Source organism: Canis lupus, chromosome 15, assembly GCF_048164855.1.
Source record: "Canis lupus baileyi chromosome 15, mCanLup2.hap1, whole genome shotgun sequence".
Taxonomy (NCBI): domain Eukaryota; kingdom Metazoa; phylum Chordata; class Mammalia; order Carnivora; family Canidae; genus Canis; species Canis lupus.
This window is the reverse complement of record NC_132852.1, coordinates 13217764-13236725: the sequence shown is the minus strand read 5'-3', so window position 1 is coordinate 13236725 and position 18962 is coordinate 13217764. Positions and strand designations below refer to the sequence as shown.

Here is an 18962-nt window from a genome sequence, read left to right as displayed (position 1 = left end):
AGGACAGGGTCAGAAGGTACAAACTTATAAGATAAGTAAGTACTAGGGATGGAATGTGCAACATGATGACTATAGCTAACACTGCTATGGGATATATAGGAAAGTTAAGAGAGTAATTCCTAAGAGTTCTCAATGTGAGGGGGGAAAAAGTCTTTTTTTTCTTTTCAAAAATTTCTATTGTATCTATATGAGAAGACAGATATTGGGTAAACTCCTTGTGATAATCATTTCATAATATACGCAAATCAAATCAAACCGTGCTGTATACCTTAAAGTCACACAGTAGTATACGTCAGTTATTTCTCAATGAAACTGAGGTAAAAAAATTAAGAGCTTCATTTGGAAGCTATGCATTTAAAGGTTAGCATCCCACACTATTTCTAAGATAGTTTTCAGAAGTATTGCTCACATTAAAAGCCTTTAAGTTTTAATGCATATCGTTATTTCTACTCTGCCAACACCACTTCCTTCTCTGAAGGATGTGACTTTTAACGAAGTGCTATTAATATATGAAGGACGTGATGTTGTTTTCCCTTACATTACAAATTTAAAGTCCTTATTACAGATAGTGGGGAAAACATTTAGAATAAATCTTTTTATGTTATCTTTACTATAATTATTGCTAGTCTACTTGGTCCTCTTTCTCCTCTGACTCCTCCTCATAACTCGATGTGACTGCACATGTTCAGACACTGTGCTCAACACGCAACGTGCATTAACTCATATAATCCTCATGGCAACTTCAAAACTAGTTACTATTATTTCCTATTATTATTATTATTATTATTACTATTATTATTATTTTTGGTGACTTCCCTCCTTTGGGCCTCACAGCCCTCCCTCAGCCATGAAGGGTTGGGCTAGAACTACTCGGGAGGAAGACCCAGCCTCCCCAGATACTGCCTGGATGTGGGTACAGGGGCCCCTCCCCTGGAGGGGAGTCCTAGGGGGCATTCTCAGTAGAGCCTTGAGACACATCACCCACCTTGGCATAAGCTTACAGGGACTGCCCAGGGCAGGGCCCTCTGAGGCACCTCGTGGCAGGGAGCACTTCATGGTGGTGGTGGTGAGGCTCTAGGGTGGACCACATAGCTGGGGCCAGGGATGGGGTTGATCTTAGGGTGCTGGTCTGGTTACCTCTGCCCTCTTAATTCACTACTGCTCTACCGCAGTCTCCTCCAGTGGTGTCTTACCACAGATGGAGAGGGACTGGTGGGGGACAAGAGCAGGAGGGACCTGCCTCAGAGCTCAAGAGGACCTGAGTCAGGAAAGGGGTGGGTTCCAAAAGCAAAGGACTCCTTCCAATAGTATATACAAGTCTTTTTTTGTTTTTTTTAAGTTCTTTTTTTTTTTTTTTTTTTAAGATTTTACTTATTTATTCATGAGACACAGAGAGAGAGAGAGAGAGAGAGGGAGAAGCAGGCTCCATGCAGGGAGCCTGATGCGGGACTCGATCCCGGGTCTCCAGGATCACACCCTGGGCCAAAGGCAGGCGCTAAACCGCTGAGCCACCTAGGGATCCCCTATATACAAGTCTTTATAAAAGATGAGTAAATTGAATAGTAACCAATTTATCCAATGTAAGTGGAAGAGCCACTTATATTAGTAAGCCTGATTCCAGACCCCAAACACTTAATAATGACACATACTTCCTCTTTAACAGAAATAGAAGTAGGATCAGTTTTGCTTATAAGTCAGTTTGCCTTTTATTTTATTTCATTTCATGCCCAATGTGAGGCTTGAATTCACAACCCTGAGATAAAGTGCCAGATGCTCCACCAACTGAGCACCCAGGTGCCCCAGTTAGTTTACCTTTTATACACCTATGTAAAATCATATGCAGAAAGAAATAGAAACTTGAGCTTGGGGTAGCCCAGGGGGCTCAGCAGTTTAGCACTGCCTTCAGCCCTGGGCGTGATCCTGGAGATCTGGGATCAAGTCCCACGTTGGGCTCCCTGCATGGAGCCTGCTTGTGTCTCTGCCTCTCTCTCTCTTTGTCTCTCTCATAAATAAATAAATAAATAAAATCTTAAAAAAAAAAAAAAAGAAAGAAACTTGAGCTTAATGAAAGGGAATTAATTACCTCTTTAAAAAACTCAACATGACCCTAATGAAAATTTCAGAAAGGTGACATCTTTTTGTTGCTTGAGTTGATTTTTGAGAAAAGTTAGCTATTTTACAATGTGAAAAAATTAAACTCGACAAATCTCTAGGTCTTCTTCCATAGCAAGATTATTCATCTTTCTGTATTTTACGTGTTGTACAGATTTAAAATAAAATTGCCCCAAATAGGACATGTCACAATTCCTCTATCTATTTCTCTAAACAAAATTACTGCAACCATCAGCACATACTTTAAAATGATGGTTTGAGGCTAAAGTTGCAAAAGATTTCAGTTCTAGAATGATAGTTCTCTCTTTAGTAATCTATGCAGGATAGAGTTAAATCACTGTTTTAAGGATATAGTTTGGGATGATAAACATTTGTGACTCTGATACAATATTTCCAGGAAGGCTGTTGCTGTTCCAATGGCCTTTAATTTGCAGAAGTTAGTAATCCTCTTTAAAGGATAGGAAAATTAAGCAGAGTGAATTGTAAGCTTGCTGCTCCTTGAAATGACAAATCATTGAAAAACTGTCCATGAGAACACCTTAGGGAGTAAATGTGGATAATAATGGTTTATATGTGGTTGCAAAACAATAATGAACCTGTCTAATCAATTGTTCTGAATAGTAATAGATCACAGTGGAAAGAAAAATACACATCCTTATTGACCCCTTGTGCATTCTGTTAGTTTTCATTCTTGTGACTTTTGAATTGTTTCCTTTTATATTTAATCATGCAGTAACAGATTAACCCTAAAATTATCACCTATAGCTCTTCTTAAAGGCAGAATTTAATGTGGAGAACTGAAACTGGAGTAGAAAATAAACACATAATCTTTGCTTCTTTATGGAAATAATATCTCATGATGGGAAAGTTATCTTAAAAAGGATTTCGTAAAAGAAGAAACATAAATTGGAAGAGAAGTGAACAATGGCCTGATCTTACTTTATTAATTTTGCTTATCTTCATAATGGATACATATTATACAGATAAACATATTTTGGGGACACCTGGATGGCTCAGTGGTAAAGTGTCTGCCTTCAGCTCAGGTGTGTTCCTGGGTGGTCCTGGGATCAAGTTCTGCATTGGGTTCCCTGCAGGGAATCTGCTTCTCCCTCTGCCTATGTCTCTGCCTCTCTTTCTGTGTCTCTCATGAATAAATGCATAAAAACTTTTTAAAAAAAAACCATATTTTGTTGTGATCTGTAATTATCAATACACTATTATATGACCGTACTGGGCACATAGTTTTATGCGTTATCAATATGGCATATGTTCAGAGTTAAATTATAGAAAATAATTCCTCTGTCTACTCTTCATCTTCTCAACCTTCACTACCTTTAGGTTTTTAATTTATGTTAACACGTTCAGGTAGTAGAGAACTAGAAGGGGTTAGAGTAGTTTATGGAGATGATTATGGCCAAAAATCCACTTGATACACCAAGGATCCCTCTCATCACCAACAAACCGAACTGTTTGTCAAATAACGATTTATGTCAGCCTGGGATTAAATTTACCACACAAGAAGTAACAGAAAGTCCTCTCTAGATCTGCTTATGTCATAAGATATTGTGAGAATCGAATGAAATAGCAATTTTAAGTTTTAAAACGTTATTGAGAATTTATTAATATCTTTCATTTATTAAGTTATTATTCTTCCATTCATGTAGCAAAAACCAAAATAAAGTATTTTAGTCATAGGTAAATATAATAATTTGTGTGAAGTCATGCTATAATCTTTCAGCTTTGTCTTAAATTTTAATACCATCCACACAGATCTAAAGTTGCGAAACAAAGCATACAGGACTGATAAACTGGTTCTCTCTTGTAATGATATATTGTGTTGAGCCCTCCATGCTCATTCAATAACTCCTTCTTTTAATTAGTGATTAAAACGTGCCACCTGAGTGAGTTTAGTGTCTTGGACTAAGGAAGTACACTTCTCAAAAAGTGGTCTACATTGCATTTCATATGAAGCCTTAATTTATTACACTATTACTCAAACACCTGGCATGACATCTTGGTGACAGCACTGTATGGCTGAGAATTAATCAGAAGAAGAAATGTGATTTGTCTGTATGTGACTTTGATCCATTTAATCTTACTAGTATTGATCTGCCATGGGTTATCTTTTTTGATATCAAATTTTGGTGAGAATATCAGTAAAAGAATTTTTTCGTGGTTTATTTAAAAAACTGTTTTGAGGTTTAGTATTTTCATTCAGTTAAGTCTTTATCTAGAAGTGCCATCATTTCTTTAATTTTGATAACTAACTTGTCCCCAAATATAAAAATCTGGATGTTGATTAAGTTGTACATTATTTTGGTAAATGCGATTTCTCAGACCTCTCTCTCTTTTTGAAGTATATTTAAGAAAAACATTTGTTTGCTTAAACTTGGAAAAATAATACAATCTAATGACAGTGGCGAACTATTCTGATTATGTTTTTTTTTCTTGAAATATTACGGCAAGATTAGAAATTTTACTATAGAACCAACAGTAGCTAGCCCAACATAAATTTGAGTATTTGGAGATATCTACAAATATTCATACATATCCGTGTGTATCTCTATCTTTGTGTAAGGATAGATAGATAGATAGATAGATAGATAGATAGATAGATAGATAGAATCTATATTTCTAGAACAGTTTTATAGTTAGCCTTTGTTTTTAAATACACTATGCTAGCCCAGTCTCTTGGCATTGGCAGCATATAATCTCTTAAGAAAGATGCTTTAAAAATGCTACAGTTAATAATCTTTAGTATTTTCCTAATACATATTTGCTTGTATAAAAGAATCAGTGTAACACAGAATATTGTCAACATGATTTCTTTGTAGATCTCAATTGTCAAAAGGTTTTTCTTCAGCAAATATAAAGTGAAACATTTATGCGGGATCCATTCACTGATTACTCTTTTCCAGTTATCTATTCTTTTATACCTACAGTTTTTAATTTCTGGGTTTTTCCTAATGGATGGTGTATTACCATCTTCCCAACAGGGTGGCTCTGGAGATGTGTTTGGCGATTTCAGTTACTTTATTTTGTAATCTTTTGATCACACACAATAGTATACTTCTTACATTTTTATTTTTTTCATTCAAGAAGAATTCTGAAATGAATTATGATTAACATTTGACAATACAGATTCCTGGTGCTCTAAAAATACTGATGTCCGTGTTTGCCTTTTCTTTGTATTACACATTATAGAACATAAGTAGATTTCCACGTTTGGAACATAAATGTCCTAAGCTCAAGTTATTTATGTTTAACAAAATATATCCACTGCTTACTGCTTTGTTTCACTATTTACCTTAGCAACATTTTTTTTCACGTGGTATTTATTATGTGAATTCAAAATGACAGATAGTTATATACTTTGTGGAATGTTAGCTGTCTGTCACCTGGGAATATAGCCCTTATTCTCATGTTTGCCATATGCTTTGTTGCCACAGATCTTTCTGGGTAACCTCAAATTAAACCATTTTCCTCCCTCACGACCTGTTGCAATTTTTTTTGTAATGTGAATAATTGTGATGACAGAGTTAATTTGTGTATGAAAATATGAGGGGAATAAGTCATTACACTTAATTCATATTAACTGTTAATTTTGTGAACTGGATAGTAAGAGCTAATGAATTTTATAATGTCAAATCAAAGCTAATTTCTTGAGTTGATCTTTTCAGTTTTTTAAAGGCTTAACATAGTGTGAGAGGTGGCTTAAATGTAACAATTATTACTTGATGATAAATTTAGAAGAATAAAATTGTCAATTCAAGGCATGTATATACTTTAAATCAAGATTTCCAAAGTTCTAAAATTTACTTAATAGATTCTTATAGATTCTACAGGATAAAGTTTCATTTTGAATATAGAAAAGGAGAAAAATAAGTACATGTTGAATTGTTCTCATTAAAGAAAACTTGATCTCAATAGTCAGAAAGAAACAAATAAAGGGATAAAGATGTTGGAAAAGATAAAAGTATATCAAAACACAAATTTTACTAATGGCTCTTCCACGAATAGCAATAACTATAGTCGGTACTGAAAAATGTCTACATAGAAGAAAAAGAATAAATAGATAACAATCATTAATATAGAGAAATGAATTATCATATAAAATAGGGCTTTTGAGAATTTTTCAACAGATTTTATTCAATGGCACTTTTGACCATGAAATGAAAAAAATAATTAAAGCATTATTAATAATACCACTTGTAATGTGGACTGATAAACTATATTATAAAACCTTACTGTAATACTAAGTAAGTCTAAATTCTTCATACTATATATTATTGGTTTCAAGTCATATATATATATATGCCTAACTTTCTGCTTAAAGCTGCCTAAACTTTCTAAAAACAACTTAATTTTTTTTCACCAAGGGCAAATATTCATTTAATAACTTATAGTTGATTTATTTATTATACATATCCTGCCTACTTTATATTCAATTTTCTTACTATTCAAATTTGGTCACAGTGAGAAATACGTTAGCAAAGGAAAAGTAAGAAAAACAAGAGTATTGCAGAGTTTTTCTTTCCATCCCAAGTTAATATCCTTCTCTGAATATTCTAGTTTGCATGCTATATAGACTATGTAATATTTAAAACAAAATTTCAAAAGCCCTGCTTTCTTAAGGACTTCATTTTTGAAAAAAGAGTATTTCAGTAAACTTTGTCCTGCTTCTGGAGAACAGAGCTCCTTTTTAAAATGCAGCAAATAGTTTCAGCATGATCTTTTCCTTTATGTTTTATTTAAAATGTTAATGGAGTAAATCCACAATTCACATAATTTATTTTGAAACACTTTTGTTCAGAATAATGCATTGTAAGAACAGTGATATACAGGCAAGTTCCCTTAAAGAACATGCATCAATTCAGTTCCCTTTTGAAGCATATTGCAAATGCCCTCTACCAGGGCACAGCAACATTACATAAATCATCTTATATGAAAAATTAACATGACATCAAATATTTATAAATATTAATGTGTATGTTAATATAACCAAAGCTGTAACAAACAATCATAACCTTGCCAAGTTTCCTAGGACAGGCGCCGCTGATAATGATACCCATTATCTCTGGAGGAACGCACAATTATGAAAGTTATACACAGGATGCTATGTTCTTTAGCTGCTTTTAAATTTATCCATTAAATGTCTACCTTATATATAATATTAACCCTGTAGGCACACATTCTTAAGAAACTGAAAGGCAGCTCATGTGGGTAACTATTTTTGAAATCATTTTTATTTAATAGTGTACCTGGAAAGTCCCTGATTTTTCATATGATTTTATGTGTAATTGCAGTATATGGTCTCCTACAAATAAATCCACTTGCATTGATTTCGTTAACATGCATTTATTACCACGTATGCATTTAAATGTATGTACGCGGTGCCTTGTTTAAGAAAGGTACCCTTTGTAAATATGGATCGGTGATTTGTGGCTCTGAAATGTAGTACCTCTAGCTCTACTCTACCCAGGAAAGCTCTCTTTAGAAGTGTTCTTGTGGAGAATGTGGTGAGAGGGATGCATTCTTGGGTTTCCCTGCACCGAGGGCTGTCAAGTCTATAGATAGAGTTTTTGATCAGACCCTGTGGGTCATGGGAATGGGCAGCCAAGCAAAGTTTTGTTTGGGATTCTTCTTCCAGATTCCACTCTAAGTAGGTATGGTTAATTAAGCTCATAAGCATTAAAACAATGTGATTTCAGATGAAAGAAAAAATAACGCCATTTATGTATGTGCAGGCTCAGCCAACAGATTCTCATGGGCAAAGCAAGAAGATAACTTTATTTTAGGGCGAATATACTTTTGTGTCAAAAATGTTTTGCTTCCCTGAAAGAGATGAGGAGCCTCCTGAATCTACCTGACTGAACCTGCACCCAAGCAAGGATGTTCTTCATTTTAAAACACCTGACTTCTAATTCCAGTCTGATCCCTTGATATTACCAATAGATTTTTTTTTTTTTTTTTTTTTTTTGCATGGTATTGGACCCTAGAGAGAATCTGCTTGATGTCACTTATGGTGGGGATGAGTTTAGCTGGGAGTGTGCTGGAGAAGTGTGGAACTGTATTTTCATTTTAAACTTTTTTATTTGGCTCCTGGGTCTGGGGTTCGGTTTAAGGCATTTTTGCTCAGGATAAGAAAGCTGACTCAACCTATTTTACTTTCTGAAAAGCTAACTATGGAATGAGGAATGTCTCAAGTGGTCAAAAATATCACTCAAAATTATCTTACAATTAAAGATGCATTTTGTTGCAAATCTTTAAAAATATAATTGATTTTAGATGGTATGTTAAGCCTAATACACATTCAGTACTAGTTATGTTAACTAAATAAGAAATCAATATTTAATAGGTATCATTCTTAAGTGGGTCAGAATTTTTAATGGGATGCAAAGAAAAAGGGTCAATTTGCAGAGTAGACCTTACTTTGTCACTTAGTAATTAAAAATTTATTTAGACATAGTCTTTCCAATCCCCCCAAATATTATCATATTTTGCTCTCAGCTATTTTATCCTTTCATCAACATTATCAAATCACTTCTTTTTTTGGCCATTATTCTAAAAATGCAGTTATTTCTTCCACCTTAAAAAAAAATCCAAACAACAACAACAAAAAGTCTCATCTTGATTCCCCTGCTAGCTGCTGCCTCTTTTTAATTAAATTTAATTAATTAATTAATTCATTAATGCTCTCTCCATAGGAAAAAAAAACCTTACAGGATTGCCTACACTTGATGTCTTCAAATGATCTCCTTCTGTCTTCATTAAATGCAATCAAAATTCTTGCCTTTTCAAGAAACCAGTCTAGTCAAGATGACCAAAGATCTCTATGTTGCTAAATCCCAAGGTCAATTCTCAGTCTTCATTGTACTTGATTCTGCCTACAGCATTACAACACGGTTTACCACTTTCCTCTCCTTGACAGATTTTCCTCTTTCAGGACACCATATTCTCATGATTTTTTTCCTACTTCTCCGGCCACTCCACTTCGGGCTCCCTCACTTATTCTTATTCTTAATCTTGGAGTATCCCAGGGCCCAGTCCTTCTTCCTCTTTCTTTATCTTTCTAGACTCATATCCTTGGTGAACTCTCCAGTCTCAAGGGTTTAGTAGTATTAATATGCTGACATATCCCATATTGATATTTCCAGTTCAGATTTCTCTCTCTTTTTTTTCTCTCTCTCCCCTTCCCTCCCCGGCCTCCTTGAATTCAGATTCATATATGCAATTATCTACTCAGCATTTTTACTTGGTTGCCTAAATAGGTAATTTCAAATAAATATGGGCAAAACAGAACTCCTGAACTATAAAATCTACTCCTGCAGTCTTTCCCAGCTCAGCCAATGGCACATCCAATACTTTCAACTACTCTAGCCAAAACCTTTGGTGGTCCTCTCTCTCTCTCTCTCTTTCTCTCTCCTCCTCCTCTTCCTCTCCTTGCTCCTTGTCTTCTAACTTATAAGGAAATGATCTGTAGCTGTACATTAAAAATAAATACAGGTTTTGACCTATTCTAAACTTCCACTGTTATGCTGAGCCACAATAATCTTTTGCCTTTTATTATAATAGCCTCCTAACTATTCTTTGTATCTATATTTGCCCCTTTCTGTCAATCCTTAACCCAGCAACCAGAGTGAATATTTTAAAATAGAAGTCAGATAATATGTCTTTGCTCAGAATCCTGTGGGTACTTCTACATGTTACTCAGGACAAAAGCTATAGTCCCCATCATGACTTTTGAGGGCCTGTATGATCTGAAACTCTGTTGTCTCTTTGATCTCAATTTCTAGAACATTCCTTTTATTTTCCCCATTCCACTGGGCACATCCTAATCTTGCTGTTCCTTAAATACACTAGGCATGCTTGGCACCCTTCACTTGGTCAGAATCCATTTGACCGACATTTTCACTTCTTTTATCACTTCCTCAAAGTCTTTATTCAAATTTCTTTTTTTCAATTAGGCTTCACTTGACTGCCCTATTTAAAATTACAAATCAGTCTTCCCTTAACCACTGGTACTTTTGACCTCACTTACTTTGCTCTAGTGTATATATTCTTTTCACCACTCTTTATTATTTTATAACATTCCAGATAATCTACCTATTTATTTTATATATGTATATATACATATATACTCTACACCCATTTGTATTTATTTATTTATTTATTTACTTATTTGCTTGTTTGTTTATTTATTTATTTATTTATTTATTTATTTATTTATTTATTTATTTTTAGGTCACCTCCACAAGAATATAAGGACCATGAGGATAAAGATCTTTGTTATCTTCAAAGGAATATCCTAAACATCCAGAATGGAGACTGGCACAAAGCAGGTAATGCAATACATAGGTGTTGAATGAATCAGTTACTATTGTAGGATCTATAGATTCAACACAATCCCAATCAAAATCTCAGCAAGTAATTTGTGGATATTGACAAACTGATCCTAAAGTTTATGTGGAAAGGCAAAAGACTCAGAATAATCAACACAATATTGAAGGAGAAGAAACATCCTTGGAGGCCTGACCCTACCCAACTTCAAGATTTACTATAAAGAGATGGTAATCAAGACAGGGTGGTATCAAAATGGAGAAATAGATCAATGAGAATAGAATACAAAGCTGAGAAATCCACATAAATATAGTTATCTGGTCTCAACAAAGGAGCAAAGGCACTAAAATAGAGCAAAGAGTTTTTTTTCACTTGGTGCTGGGACAACTAAACATCCACATATAAAAAGATGAATCTAGAAAAAGTCTTATACCTTTCACAAAAACTTACTCAAAATGGCTCAAAAGACCAATACTCAAAAGACCAATGTGTAAGACACAGAACTACAGAACTATCCTAAAATATGACAGCAGAAAACCAAATGACCTTGCCCATAAAAGTAATGACTTTGTAGATACAACATCAAAAACATGGTCCATGAATAAAATAATTAATAAGCCAAACTTCATTAAAATGGAAAAAACAAAACAAAACTTGTGCTCTGTGAAAGACAACATCAAGTAAATGAGGAGTCTAGTCACAGACTGGGAGACAATATTTGCAGAAGACAAATCTGATAAAGGACTGTTATCCACAACATATGAAGAACTGTTAAAACTCCACAATGAGAGAATGAATAACCAAATTAAACACTGGGCAAAAACCCTGAATAGACACCTCACCAAAGAAGATGCACTGATGGCAAGTAAACATATGAAAAGATATTCCACATCATATGTCATTAGAGAATTTCAGGGGCATCCAGCGGGCTCGGTTGGTTAAGTGACCAACTCTTGATTTAGGCTCAGGTCATGATCTTGGATCCTGAGATCAAGCCCCATTTGGGGTTTTGTCTCAGCAAGGAGGCTGTTCCTCTCCCTCTCCCTCTGCTCCCCTTCCCCCGCCCCTTGGCCACCTTGCTCACTCTCTCTCAAATAAATGAATAAATCTTTTTTAAAAAGGAGAAAAAAATTACAAATGAAAAACAACAGTGATATACCACTATGTATCCATGAGAATGGCCAAAACCTAAAACACTGACAATAGCAAATGCTGGTGAGGATGTAGAACAACAGAACTCTCATTTATTCTGCTTCTCATCATGATTAATTTTACTTAATGAAAATATATGTTATACATCAGTTATATGCTCTATGTATGTACATTTATATACAGATATATGTTTCTTACTGAGAGTCACTTACCTTATTATGCATATATCATATAAACAATCTTTAGTGTCACCTTACTGCAATTTCCCCCTTGTCATTCCCACCCCAAGTTTACACTGAATTTCATGTATAGAATTTAATGGTACAGCAATTTGGATTATGGTTAGGGAAAAAGAAAGGAAAGAGAAGGGGGAAGAAGAGAGAAGGCATTTTTTTGACTGGTTCAAAAATTCCCAGGCTAAATTCCATGCATTTCACTCACAAGAACTTTTAAATTTCTTTCTTAGCAACTGCTTTCACTTTGTATCTTTCTAATAACTTTAGTTATACGGGTTTGAAAGGTGTCGTGGTTTAGGTAAGAAAATTAGAGAGTCTACCTCTAGGCACTAAAAATAACAAAGATATATATATATATCTTATATATATTTAATATATATATTAATATAGATATATATTAAAAGGAGACAGTTCTTCCAAAAAACTGGTTGCCTGACTTTAGTTAATATAAAGGGCAACTATCTGGACATTCTTCAGTATCTTCTAAGAGTGTCATTGTGTGATATTTGTAATGATGGCCCTGCATTCCTAGGAAAAGGTTACATTATGTATATAGCTCAGCATATTCTGGTTAAGAAATTTGGAAACAGTTCATTTAAAGAAAGCCCCATCAAAATGGTTAAATCACCTCATGATGTCTTCAGAGAGCAAACATTTAACTTTTACTCTCCTTTTCCTTCATCCTCTCTCCCTCTCTTCTTCCTTTCTCTCTCTCTCACAGACACACACACACACACACACACACACACTTTATTTTATTTATATTCCTTACTTAGTGTTTCTCTTGTCTCAGACTAACTTTGCCAGCATGGTGGCTTATATTTTAAGAAAATACAAAATTTAGTAAGATTTTTACTTCCTTGAAAGTAATCTAACATTTCTATTTATATATTAAAAGATGCCTTGGTATATATTCACTATTCATTTAAGTCCAGTCAACTCTCAATTACCTCTAGTAATAGAGAGTAAGGACAGAATGAATGGATGGAGTCTATTCTTAGTCCCAAAACACAACTTTCAATCTTTTCTCTGAGTTCCTTACAAGATAGCAATACTACCTTCCTTTCCCCTTCTTTGTAGACTCATTTCGATTGTAGAATGACCTTAAGAAAAACAACCCAAGGAAAAAAAGAAGCAAAGTACAAGATGATCTTAAATCTTCTCCTAAAATGAAGATAACAAATGAAATCTCTAATGATTTATCAAAGAAAACAAACTGGGATGATTTTTCAAATAATGTCTCTGGAAGTATGGGTCACGTCTATATAAAAGTTGATTGCTCTTTATTAAACTGTGCCAACTATTTTGCAAATCATAAAATCATCCTAAAAGCCAGCTTCTTAAAAGATAAGCATAAATGTGCCTTAACCTTGAGAATAGCAGTTAAGTTTTAAAATGTGAATATCATTATACATTTTATGATCTGCAGATGAAGAAGACAAGCAAGTCTTTATTTAATAACATTGTTAAATAGAATTAACAAAGTCTTACAAACATGTTATCCAGACTGTCAGTACTAGAACAGGCTTCTTAGCCTTTCTTTAACTAGCAATAATATTGGCCTTTTTACTAAGTGTGAACAGCATTTATCCAACGGGAAATCGATATCGAGCTGAAACTCCAAGGTCTTTACAGCTAATCCTAAAGAACATCACTCAGTGGAGATTCTGGGATGATGATTAGCATAAAGGCAAAACTGAAATGATTGTATAAAACAAATGTGCTCAAACTTGTATACAGTTTCCTGTATTTGATGATTACTGGACACTGAAGAAAATGGGAACCAGAACTAGCTTTTCCCTCCCTTGAAAATGTTCATTAAATAAGGAGTAAAATAAAATCCTCTCAGACACATAGATAAGTAGCTATAATTTAACACCTATTGTGCTGTGGGATGTCAATAGTCATTGATTACTTTCTTTGTGAAGACCCAATGAAATCCTATAAACTAGCGTTAACTTTGATGCTACAAAGGGTCAGAATATTTTAAAACACTGTTAGTGATGCTGTCTTTTTAAAAAAATTCATCTGATGAACCTAGTCAGATGAATACTAGGTACAAAAATCTGTGTTCCCCATCAGCTGATGAATTTGGGAAAGAGGGGCAAGTCTGTCAACATGCTTTAATAAACTGCTCCCAAAGAGAGGGCAAGGCAGTTCACCTGGGTAGAGAGTTCAAACTCTATCTGTGGTCATTTCAATAGAAACCCAAATACTTAAAAGAAAGGAGAAAAATGTATTAATTTTATTGATGTAAAGAAAGAAGAAAGAAAAGGAGGTAAGGCATTGTGTATCATGGATAGAATTTTTCTAGCTTTATAGACAGAACTTTTATTTTATTTATTTTTTAAATATTTTATTGAAATTGAGTTTGCCAACATACAGTATAACACCCAGGGCTCATCTTATCAAGTGTCCTCCTTAGCGCCTGTCACCCAGTTACCCCATACTCCCACCCTCCTCCTCTTCTGCAACCCTTTGTTTGTTTCCCAGAGTTGGGAGTCTCTAATGGTTTTAGACAGAACTTTTAAAACTGAGAAACTATATTATTTGTGACCCAGCCTGGGCTTTATGCGGTCTGGGAGACAAGGTGAATTTAATGTTAAATCTAGTAACCAGATTGTTAACTGGTCTTTCCTCTGTTATTATACCTTCTTGAGGCTGTCTGTTACAGCCAAATGAACTGGATCTTCTGACCTATACTGAATTACGCCAAGACTTCTTTCATCAAGAACTCTTCCAAACTCATTTTAATAAGGCCAATACTATGTTGGTACCAAAGCCAGATAAGGACACTATAAGTAAAGAAAACTACAGGTCCTAATGAATATAAATGCAAAAATTCCCAACAAAGTGGTACCAAATTCAATAACACATTAAAAGGACCACACATTATGATCAAATACCTGAGATGCAAGGATGGTTCAACATTCACCAATCAACAAATGTGATATGTCACATTAACAGGATGAAAGATTAACATTATATGAACATCTCAATAGATGCAGAGAAACATTTGACAAAATTCAATCTTATTTCATGATAAAAACCCTCAACAAATTGGGTATAGAAGAACATACCTCAATGTAACAAAAGCTTTATTGACAAGCCCACAGCTAATGTCATACTCAACAATCCCCTAAGATCAGGTACAAACAAGGATGTCCCCTCTTACCACTCTTATACACCATAGTACTGGAAGTTGAAGCCAGAGAAATCAGTCAATAAAAAGAAATAAAAAGCATCTACATTGGAAAGGAAAAAACAAAATAATCTCTAATTGCAGATGACCTGATTTTATCCATAGAAAACCCTAAAGACTGCCAAAAAAGTGTTAGGATTCATAAGCTAATTCAATAAAGTTTTGGGATACAAAATCAATGTATAAATATTAGTTGTATTTCTATATACTAAAACATACTATCTGAAAAAATTACATTCACAATAGCATCAAAAACAATAAAATGCTTGTGAGTAAGTTTAACCAAGGAGATAAAATTTTGTACACTAAAAATGATAAGACATTGATGAAAGAAATTGGCGAAGATGCAAATAAATGGAAATATATCCCATGTTCATGGGGTGGAAGCCTTAATACTGTTAAAATGTCCATACTATCCAAAGACATCTATAGATTCAAAGTAAGCCCTATCAAAATTCTAATGGCGATTTTTATAGAAATAAAAAAATCCTAAAATTTATATGGAACCACAAAAGACCCCAGATAGCCAACGCAATCTTGAAAAGGAAAAGCAAAGCTAAAAGCATCACACTTCCTGATTTTAAACTATAATGCAAAACTACAGTGAACAAAACAGTATAGTACTGGCACAAAATAAACCAATGAAACAGGATCAGGAACTCAGAAATAAACCCACATGTATATGTATATAATCGACAAGAAAGCCAAGATTACTCAATGGGGAAAAGATAGTTCTTCATAAATAGTACTGTAAGGCTGGAAATCCACATGTAGAAGAATGAAGCTAGACCCCTACTTTACATCATTCACAAAAATTAACTCCAAATGCATTAAAGACTTAAATATAAGACCTGAAACCATAAAACTCTGGAGGAAAACAAAAAACAAAAACGTAGGGAAAAAGAACCCTGACATAGGTATTGGCAATGATATTTAGATATGATACCAGAAGCACAAGTAACAAAAGCAAAAATAAGTAAGTGGAATTATGTCAAACTACAAACTTATCGACAGCTCAAGAAATAATCAACAAAATTAAAAAAGTAACCTACAGAATAGGAGAGGATATTTGCAAATCACGTATCTGACAAGGGATTAATATCCAAACTACATAAAGAGCTAATAGAAAAAAGAGAAAAAAAAACAAAACTAAAATAATATGATTGAAAAATGGGCAAATGATCTGAATAGATATTTTTCTATCTCTATTGGCCAGCAGATACATGATAAGATGCTCAACATCACTAAATGTCAGGAAAATGCAAATCAAAACCACAATGGGGTCCCACCTTACACTGGTTAGAATAGCTATTATCAAAAAACAACAAATATCAAGTGCTGACGAGGATGTGGAGAAAGGGGAACCTTCTTCCATCACGGTTGGGAGGGGAGAGCATGTGGTGAAGGCTGCTATGGAAGACAGTATGGAGGAGCTTCAAAATTTTTTGATAAAACTACTGTATGATCCAGCAATTCCACTTCTGGGTATTTATCTGAAGGAAATGAAAACATACTCCAAAGGACATCTGCATCCTTTATTGCAATGCATCCTTTCATTGCATTACTTATAGTAGCCAAGTTATGGAAGCAATCTGTGAATGGATGAATATGTAAAGAAACTACAATGTATATACATACAAATATGAATATTATTCAGCCATAGAAAAGAAGGAAATACAAATACTGTATGATCTCATTTATATGTGAAATCTTAAAAAAAAAGACTGAACTCATAGAAACAGAGAGTGGATTGGTGGTTGCCGGGGGAAGGGGGTTGAAAGGAAATGAATAATGATGATCTAAGGACACAAACTTCTAGTTACAAGATGCATAACATCTGGGGATGTAATGTATATCATGGTAATTATAGTTAACAATGGTATATGCTTGAAAGTTGCTTAAAAACTTAATTTGAAAAGTTCTCACTACACAAAACCTGACAACTATTGTTATATGAGGTGATGGATGTGTTAACTATTATTGTGGTAATCATTTTGCAATATATATGTAGATCAAAACAGTCTATACACCTTAAAATTATACCATGTTACACATCAATTGTGTCTCAGTAAAGTTGCAAACAAACAAAATACTTTCCTTTTTTTTTTTAAGGTTTTATTTATTTATTCATGAGAGATACACAGTGAGAGGCAGAGACACAGGCAGAGGGAGAAGCAGGCTCCCCGCAGGGAACCCGACATGAGACTCGATCCCGGGACCCCAGGATCACGCCCTGAGCCAAAGGCAGACGCTCAACCACTGAGCCACCCAGGCGTCCCAACAAAATACTTTCTACTAAGAAAAGAAAACAAATCCCCTGCAGCTTCCTCCTTGAAATGGGGAAACTGGCTTTAGGAGATGGTAGCGGAATCCCAAAGGTATGTTAAGAAAAAGCTCTTTTGTCATGTATCCATAGAAGCCTAGCTATTTGGAAGTCAACATTTGTCTCAAAATTTATTGTCTTTCTATTACACATGCGTCCGTAAACACCTTCTCTCTGTTCTTGAATATGAACATCCTTCGTCAGTTGAGAAGATGCCATTTAAAAAGGTGTTCAGCATTTGGCTTTCAAGAATCTGGCCATTCTAGACAAAAAGGCACCAGAGGAGTTCTTATGATTTATCATGTCTATGATCCATGAATTAAAAGGCCTTGGTGAGTGAGACCATTATGGTTTATTGCTTCTGGGAGCCGAGTACTACAGTGTGTGAAGAGAAGCTGGCACTAATGCCTGAATAATAAAAGTCCCTAAATACTGATTTACCTGTCAGACTAAATTGGCTCTGAAGGAAAGCTAATTAAAAAAAGAAAAAAAGAAAACTTGTAAATATAGAGTTAGAGTCCTTTTATTCCAAAAATTTCAGTGGAGATCTATATAATTTTCTTATGAAACTATGAGGAAAATTGTACATAGCCATTTGTATTCTATTATTGGTTGACATACTTTAGATTACAAGAAATTGAGAATGCCTACAAAAACTACCCAGAAGCTTTCCATATGCTAACAATATCACTTTCGCTTCTTGGCTGTTTAAAGGGCCCAGAAATTGTATGTTTTCACAAAAATCATAGTCCAAGAGTTGTGTACTCCAAATAAGTTATAATGGTCTTAGAGTTGCTGTAGGTTGGATCATCTGTTTGGTCCTTGGATTCAACCCTGTAACTTCAGGCAGGCCTAGCTCTAAATTATGCCAAATTGCTAGTGCCTGTTCAGTCTTTCCACGTCTTCAGTGAATTCCCCTATTTTAGTTTGAAAGCACATCAGGCGTCATACTAACATCATATAGGGGAAGATTTTTCTTACCACTGTTAATCCCTCTGCCAAAATTGAAAACCCCATTTCATAATTCTGGGTTAGGCTTCCTAGATCCTAGAAGAGCTGCTCAAATTATCTGTCTTCTTGAACAGAGATCAGCAAACATTTTCTATAAAGGGCCAGATAGTAAATAGTTTTAGTCTTTGCAGGCCATAGGATCTCTATAAGAACTATTCAACTCTGCTATAGTAGCATGAGAACCATCCTAGATAACATACAAACGAGGGAACATAGCTGTATTCCAACAAACTTATGGTCACCAAAATTTGAATTTCACATAATTTTTACATGCCACAAAATATTATTATTTTTACCTCTACCATTTAAAAAAATGTAAAACCTATTCTTATCTCAGGAACTGTACAAAAAAAACAGGTGGCAGACTGGATTTTGCCTACAGGTCATAGTTTGCCAATCCTATTCTTGAAGATACAATTACAACGAGTTCCAAGCCTCATCTACGCATGTGATTTGAGGGGAAAGGGTTATTAATCTTAATTCACCTTCCTTTGTAAATCATCAACACATTGTACAGGGTACTTTCTGTAACAAAATCTTGAGGACAAAGGGGAAAGTGAAAATCCCACCTCAATATGGTGTCCTA

The 18962-nt window shown here is 34.6% G+C and overlaps 1 long non-coding RNA gene across 1 annotated transcript in view; it reads left to right on the top strand.

Annotated features, from left to right (window-relative positions):
* Positions 1 to 18962, top strand: part of LOC140604627 (uncharacterized) — a 73209-nt gene that overhangs the window by 13033 nt on the left and 41214 nt on the right. Inside the window, exon 2 of the long non-coding RNA XR_012007445.1 lies at positions 10357 to 10454. This is a non-coding gene — a long non-coding RNA (uncharacterized lncRNA). The remainder of the gene's footprint in view (positions 1 to 10356; positions 10455 to 18962) is intronic.